The following is an 8,273-nucleotide window of genomic DNA, read 5'->3' on the forward strand; positions in this document are numbered from 1 at the left end:
ATAATAGTTGGTGATAATGTCTCTGATGATTTGAATGATGCTCAGGTTCTCTACATTTTCCCTCTTTTTTTATTAGGGACCTGCACATGGAATGCTAAAAGAAAATAAAGAAGGGGTGATGCCTCCCTCTACTTCTTGACCCAGTGACTTCCTCCCTTTTGCTGTGGTAAGGAATAAGAAAAACTACTCCCCAAGGAGCCAAAAAGGCTCCCCAAAACAGAATGGAGACTTTTATGGAGCAAATAGAAATCACTTCATAGCACTGATCCAATGAAATGTTATGGGAAATGTCAAATCAGCCAACAACCTGCTACTTGGGGACCTCACCCAGGTCACTAAAAGAAGAATAAAGCTCGTGTTTTGAGTGAGCCTGATGGAGGTTTGGGCCTCTGCCTCCATGGTCATGCCAAGCTGGTTCCCATTTTGACCACTGCAACTTCCACTGCAGACCTGGAGAGATTTCCTTCAAATTAAATATATCAAGTAGTCACAGCCTCAAACAAATGCAGATCCTCATCCAGACTTTTCAGAACTGTGAAGAAAAGGGGGGGTTAAAGGATGTGATAGATCAGAAGTTTTCTTTTATCCTTCCCCTCCCAACCAGAAGCCTCAACCATCAACACATTTCTCAAGGTCCTTAATGACAGGGTCCTTCCCAGATTTATTTGCTCCTCAGTGCTCAAAGCCCTGCAGAATTTATCCTTTCCCTGTATCTCCCCACTTGCACTTCTGGATGTGTCACACATGCACACACACCTCTGCTGGAAAATCCAGGAGACACAACAAAAATCCTGGCCCAAGGATCCCAGGATGTGCCCCAAAGAGTAGTCCAGGCAAGTGGGAGAGCTGTCACAGGCTCCAGCCACCATCAATAGCCAAGGCAAAAGAGCACCAGCAAGAGCCTTCATCAAATGGAAGCATAACTGAAACAAAGTGTGTGTGTCAGGTTCAGTTCAACAGACGTTCCTGGAAGCTAACTCATAACAGCTAGGGCAGAAATTCCAGCTCTTTGACAGGAATTGTCCCTAACTCTAAGTAAAAGTGTTTAGACTTCACAGAACTCAGGAAAATTGCCTTTGAGTGTCAGCAGTGAACACTGTATATTCTTCTAAGATTTCACTGTACAACTGTCAGCTGTCTGTTTTCTTTCTGCTACATGTAGAGTTTATACAGACACTCCCAGAGGAGCCTTTAATTGCATGTCATGACAAGTCTCCCAACCTCTTTGCAGCTCTTCCACTTAACACATAGTGTAAACTCACCCAATCTCCCTTCACTTTCTCCTTCCCAGATTTCTCTCCTGGAGCTCTGTGGAGGCCTGTGTTGAAGCTTCATTATGATGGAGTGGACCCAGTGGAGAACTCTATAAAACGCATCCAACCCATTTATCAGGACAGATCTCTTTAGCAAGTCTATATAAACCTCAAGTGTTGAAGAGTCATAACCTGTGACTCAGAGACAAAACTAAAACCTGAATAACTAAGAGCAAGGCTCGGGGCTTTTTTCCAATTTCCTATTCCTACAGGTTGGGGTTTTTTTTTGTTGACGGTTTTCTTTGGGGGGAGGGGGTTTGTTTGGTTTTTTTGTGTTTTTTGGGATGGTTTTTTTTGGGGTTTTTTTTGGTGTTTTTTTGTTTTGTTTTGTTTTGTTTTGTTTTTAATGCAAGACAGTCACTAGATTTTACTAACGACAGCACTGGGCGATCCCAGCAGAGAGACAACACCATTATGGAGAGAGCTATCCAAACACAGAGACTGTCCCTGCCCCAGAGATCTTATAATATAAATAGTAAAGACAGTGGGAGGGAAAAGAGAAGCACAGAGAGGTGAAATGTGTTGCTCAAGAGGACACGACAGCTCAGTAGTCACTACACGGTATTACACAGTATTGCCACTCTGGGTGAGTGTTTTTGTAAGAGGTCTGGCTTTGCAGTAAAAAAAAAAAAAAAAAAAAAAAAAAAAAAAGCAATTCTCACGGCAAAGATTGTAAAGTCTGGTTACACATGTAGCGGGATTCTGTAGAACATCATGCCCAAGTGTGCCATATTATTCCCTTTTTGTGATTCTCAGAACAAATTTCCTCAATTTTCAAGTCTAAAGAGACTTTTTTTCACTGCTTGTGCCTCAAACCAGTACCCAAAAATTAAGGTGTGATAGTGAAGCATTTATATTTAAAGCACTGTATGTTTTCACCGAATTCCTCCCCCACCCATTATGGCCATGGTTTAACTGCACATTTAGCACATGTTTAACCACACGAGTAGTGCTACACACATCAATGGAACTACCTGCACTTAAAATTAAGCACTTGTTTAAGGGCAAGATATAGAGAGACACATAGTGGGATTTTAAAAACCCCTTGAGCATTCAGTGGGAGTTAGGTGCTTAATGCGCTTAAGAGACATTTGAAAATCCCACTGAGATGGTGTATCTGCAGCTGAATGCCTCTGGAAATCTGTCAGTGGTGTTCAGAATGATGCAGTGATTGATTGCAGTGACAATTACACCTCTAATGAAGTCCTGATTACACAGAGAATTTACAACAGATATGTCTAAAATTGGTGCAAGGATCGGCTCCTTTTTCTAAAGCACCACTTAGAGCTGGATCCAAAATAGCTCTCGGGTGATGTGTGATTCTGTGATGGACACGAGCAGCCTCTCTCCGAGGGCCCACAGGGCCAGCCAGCCAGCTTCTGCCTCATTTATGTTAATTATTGGCCAGACTTCTTCTAACCAGGCATTTTTCACCCTATATAGAGAAAGAAGACCTCGGTCCTCTCCTCCCTATCCTACTCCACCAAATCCAACAGCAGAGGAATCTCCACACTCCCTCTTGCTGGTTGATCCCGGATTTATCCCTAAAAGAGGACCCAAAACACCCAGAGTTTTCTGCAGCTCTGACAAAATCAGCACTCACCCAGCAACACATCCAAATGCCTGGGGACACTCAGAAGCAGAACAAACACCTCTAATGAAGTGATATAATTTTTCTAAGCTAATGAGAAGAAGGTGACCTGAGCCCACAGGTATGAACCCTAATGGACAACAAGCCGAGGAGATAAGCCCCTGCTTTCCACACAAGCTAACAGAGGTCATGCTGGCCAGAGTTTGAATCTTTCTGGCAAGCAGCTCACTACAGCTCTACACCTGGCTGGGTTTAATTTGTTATTTATGTCAGCTTTGCATATTTGTAAAGTTCAAGGGTTTATTGCCCTGGCCTGACCTTGCCAAGTCAGAGCTCACATGTGGTTCTCTAGTAGCAATTTCTTTCTAATAAACTTTACTTGAAAGAACATGTGTGATAGATTTTGTTGATGATTAAAAAGAATGGGGCTATGTTCATTGTTAGCCAAGCTGGTTTTGAAGTTTTGTTGGAAGTCACCTCTGTGCTCATTTTTTAAAAAATGTCCCCTTCCCCCTCACCCCGTTATTTTACTGCACACCCTAATTATGTTTCATGTTGAAGCATGTAGCATTGTTTGTGTCTATACAGTAAAGACAATCCCCCCATGTGCTTATTAAGATCATTAAATTAAAGATCATTGTTCAGAATTGGTTTTTAATCAAAGCATGTACAAGCACCAAAACCCCAGGCACTCACAGGAGCAGGAAAATGCAAGTCTCTGATGTACAAACATGTAAAACCAACTAATACCTGGCATATTCTCTGCCAGACCCAAAGATTTTTACTTCTAATTTGCTTTGTTTTCTCCTATTAGCAAAGGAAACAAATATTTTCTGTCCCGACAGGCTGTGTGACAGGGTAGGATCCTTTCTGTATAGGAAGCAGCACCAAATTCCCTTCACTTTTCAAAGGGCTGAGAAACTCATTCCCTTACGCTCAGGAGCAAGTATGCCAGTGGTTCCCTGGGAAGTGGAATTTCTAAAACCTGATATTTGACCTTTCTGCAGGGTAGGTGCTTATGTGGCTAAAAGCATGGTTGTGCCTGTGTTGTTTTACCCCAGCACTCCACTGTGAGCAGCTGGGTACCATGAAAGCTCCAACACTGAAGGCATTTTGGGAACTGGATAAACTGCAGGCTTTGTGCTTCTGCCCACAGACCTGTGTCTAATCCAGAGCTGCCCATCCTTCTGCCAAGGGTGGTTAACATAGTCCAAGTTTAAGTGTTATTATTGGTACAATGACAGAAAACACGATTGCATAAATCTCATTTTCTTATAAAACCCTGCTGGAAGTGTTCCAACACTGCTAGTACATCCCAAAATCCCTACTTCTGCTACTTTATTTTCCCACAGCTTGTTATGTTTTCTGCTCAGGATCTAATTCTGGACACAGAGCACCGAAGGAAGTTCTCATCTATGACATCTATGACAGCAAATTAACTCGCGCTTTTGTGCTTCCTGGAAGAGCACATATGTACAAGTACTTCCCTGAATCAACAGTTTTGATTGTAAATAATTTGAGGCGTGATTGTAATTTATTAAATGTGTGTACAATGATCTGCCTGAGATCCCCAACACTACTGTAAAATTACTAAATAAGTAAATAATAGTGACATCCATGCTCTGACAGCAGCTCTGAGACTTTCCATTAAATTAAGAGCTCAAGAGGCAATTGCAACTAATAGTCAAAGCAGCAACCAGGAAACTGAATTTCATGGAGTAGGGTCAGGATGCCTAAAGTATCAGTTCCTTGCTCCCTCTGTGAACAGGACACTGGATTAAGGAATTGTCAGCCTGGCATAAGCCTTTCCTTTCTTTGCTAAGTGACAGAAGACACCAATTTGAATTATGCTTAGCGTGGGTTGGCTGGAAAAAGCTGCAGGGCAATCAGCAGTGATCAGTCCTCTGCCAACTGATTATAACAGCTCAGCCTTCAAGTCCTGTCTGAGATTTGTTTTCCCACTGCCTGTAAAACAAATCTTGAGCCTTATTGCTTGTCTTCCTTTTTGTATGGGGTGATTTTCAGAAGACCCAGGCAATTTTAGCAAACCATAACAGAGACAGTTTATGTGTAAACATATAAAAACTTCAAATGTTTCTTTCTCTCTTTTCTTTAGCTTCTCTCTTCCTTTGACACCACTGTCCTATCTCTAAATCTGTACAAAGTCTTATCATCATATTCACTATCCTCTCCTTTCCCATCTCTTTTTTTCCTTCAAATTCTTCCCCCCTGAAAAATTTCCATCTTTTTAGCTCTAAGTGTACTTTCCTGGCCCAACAAACACCACACATTTTTATTCAGATAAAACCTCTTTCTCCTCTTACAAAACTTGTTTATAATGTTCTCACTTAAAATGCAAAAGATAGTTTGGCAAGAGCACACTTTTGCAAGGAATAACAAAATTAAGGAAATCCAAAGCCAAATACAAAACCCCATGTAGGCAAAGAGGTACAACCAAGAGCACTGCAAAATTGGAGTTTCCAAAACAAACTGGAAAAGTTTCATCAAAGTCCCAGCCCTTATTCTTAATTGGACACCCTGGTGTTTGAAGGGGCTTGGTGGAAAATAAAACAAATGTGCCTATTGTTCTTAGAGAAAGTATTACAATAATAATCATTCTTTAAGCATCAGTAGTGCCTTTCATCTAAGGACCATAAAGCACAGTGCCAACATGAATGAAAAGCCTCTCGGTGTTCCTATAAACAACACTGGCATTTCAGACCCATTTTTAACGGAGGAGTGAGGCCCAGGTAAGATAATAGCAATTTTGTTTTAACATTGGCTGTTGGTTGCTTAATTCTACATATATTTAGGCCCTGCAGTATTACTTGATTTTCACAAGTGATAAACATCCTGGGCTTCAATGGCTCTTAGCATGCAGCAGCTCTCAAACTCAAGTCCTGCTTTAGTTCCTTTAAAAGTACCTGCTGCTGTCTGCAGATCTCTGACCACACATTTGTGCAAGGGCTGGAGGAATTTAAGGCCCCTACATCCTTCATCTGCCCATGATTTTCATAGTATAGCTAATGTTCTGTGAAGACCTAGGCAGAGTCTTCTCTTTCAGCATGAGCAATTCCATTCAATACCGTGCTGAACACAGTGAATACAGTTGATTCAGCGGGCTGAGATTTGTACAGGATTGGGTCTCACATATTTCCTTTCTAGCCTTTAGAAGCTCTCAGATGGCTTCACATACTCAGCCAAGGGTTTAAAATATGAAATGTAGCTAAATCCCCACAAACCTTGTTTTATCAACCTTTGCTATCTCCTCAGTGATTGGTTAAGAAATTTGTAAGCGGCATTTCCCAGGCATTGGCTTAATCAGAAGCTTTCAGCCTTGCTCCTAGCCAATCCAAGCGCTAAACACAACACTGACCAATTTATTTTTTAACAAGGTTCTCTACTATTGAAACCAGTATGAAGTGCAATTATGGGCTTAACATTCAACTGTTAAATTATCCTCCCAACATCTTTCCAGGCCACTCTCTCTAGCTCTTCAGAAGAATATTTTATTGGAAAGTGTAAATGTATAAAAATCTACTGTTAAAACACTCAACAAATCTCCCCTGTCAGGCCAGTAAACTGTAGTCCACCCACCCTGATCTGAGATTGCTGTTTCTCTGTTCCCCCTTCCCCACCTCCCTTTTCTTTGTTTAAAATATGCTGACCACACAGTGACCTCTCGTAACCCATTGGTCGAAAATTACAACCAGCCACACAAACAAGCAGCTCGAGGTCAGAAAGAGCAGGGTCTGCTAAAAGTTAGTAATCATACATTAATTCCCTGACATAATTAATCAAAATGAACCACCGTTATCTTGCGCGGAACCTTTAACCTATTACAAAGGGGTCAATTTGCAAACCACTTGAGCATGGGAGTTTGGTACAAATAGCATACTCCCTTCATCTGGGATGCCCTAAGTAGGCAAAAATGCCTTTGAAGTCCCAAATCTACTAGATTTAGATATAATTTCATCAATCAAGTTAAAAGGCTGCCTTCTCTCCAAAAAGGATTTCATGTAGATCTGTCATCTAGCTCTGTTCAGTGGGTGACTGAAAATCCATTTGTTAGGCTTTTTTTGTCAGGATGGAGTAGGCTGCAGTTGGCTCTACATGTCAAAATAGCTGAAAGTTTATCAAATTGAAGGCTAAGAGGCATGATTTGTGTTAGAACCTGCGCTGGTCTGGTGAAGGAAGCAGTAAATCTCAGCTTTGTTATGCCAATCAGCTCCAATTCTGGAACTTAATTGTGTTTTCATTTGATATGACTATAATTACATCTATACAGTGCATGCAGCTATTTCACAGGGAATCAGAAACAGCACTTCACACATTTGTACAACTACCAGGACCATGCTGCCTTATAATCCTTTATGCTCTCACCCAAGCAAAGTCCCTGTGAAATAGCAGGATCTCCATCTTGGTTAAGCCCCCAAGAAACTTAACCCTGATCTTTCAAGGGATTTTGGTGCTCAGTTCCTTTTCAGATCTTAAGTTCCTGCTGAAATCAGCATGAATCAGGCATCTGGTCAGGAATCGGGAGACTAAATACTTTTAGGATTTGCGTTTAAATAGCATGTCCAAGGTCACACAGGAGGAACTTGCAGCAGAGTGAGGAGCAGAATCCAGGTCTCTGAAGTCCACTGAATCAACCTTCCTCCATCAGCTTTAAGATCCCTGCAGTCCATGGAGTCTCCCCTGAGTGTTTTCTAATCCACTTTCATATGCACCAATACAAACACTCATCCGTATGTATATCTAATGTATTTATTTATTGCATGCAAGAATGGATGAGCTGTAGAGTTTTAGAAGAATATCATCTCATCAGTGATACCATATGTCAAACAGGTGAACCTCGAGGGGTTTACGATGTTACCAAAAACCCCAAAGTAGAATTAATTTTAAGCCATTCACTGAATCTCATTTTCTGCGCCATATAATATATGAGCACAACAAAGGTGTCAAATATATTTTAAATTACTTTATATAAGCATAAGTGCAACAACTGCATTTGGAAAATATCACAGCTACTTAAAAAAGTTTCTGGGAAATGTAAAATAAAGTCATTGTTAAGGTCAGTGTTTTAGCAGAGGTCACTTGAACTACAATTCCCAATATGCACATGGAGTTGACATGTCTGGCTTTTAAAACAAAATCACAATTCATCATCTGAACGTCAGATCTGTGGCTTATAAGTTCCTGGTGTCTGAATGATTATGACACATATAAAGTATATTTTATTATAACAGCCCACTCATTGCCACTCTCCATATGTGAAGTGATGGATATTTTAAATGTAATTCTACTTATTTATATTTATATCTAACTAGTGACAGGTAAAAAGCATCAACAAATCACTGCAATTTTTA

General features: G+C 40.8%; 1 long non-coding RNA gene across 1 annotated transcript; it reads right to left on the minus strand.

The window, feature by feature from the left end:
• Positions 1-444: 444 nt before the first annotated feature.
• On the minus strand, positions 445-2,990 carry LOC136296721 (uncharacterized). Its single transcript, XR_010722995.1, has 3 exons — positions 2,917-2,990; positions 1,263-1,363; positions 445-532 (listed from the first exon to the last, which is right to left on the minus strand). It is a non-coding gene; the product is annotated as an uncharacterized lncRNA (long non-coding RNA).
• Positions 2,991-8,273: the final 5,283 nt, after the last annotated feature.

This window comes from Chamaea fasciata, unplaced genomic scaffold (assembly GCF_029207755.1).
Source record: "Chamaea fasciata isolate MVZ Bird 193981 ecotype frontalis unplaced genomic scaffold, bChaFas1.0.hap1 SCAF_14, whole genome shotgun sequence".
NCBI lineage: Eukaryota > Metazoa > Chordata > Aves > Passeriformes > Sylviidae > Chamaea > Chamaea fasciata.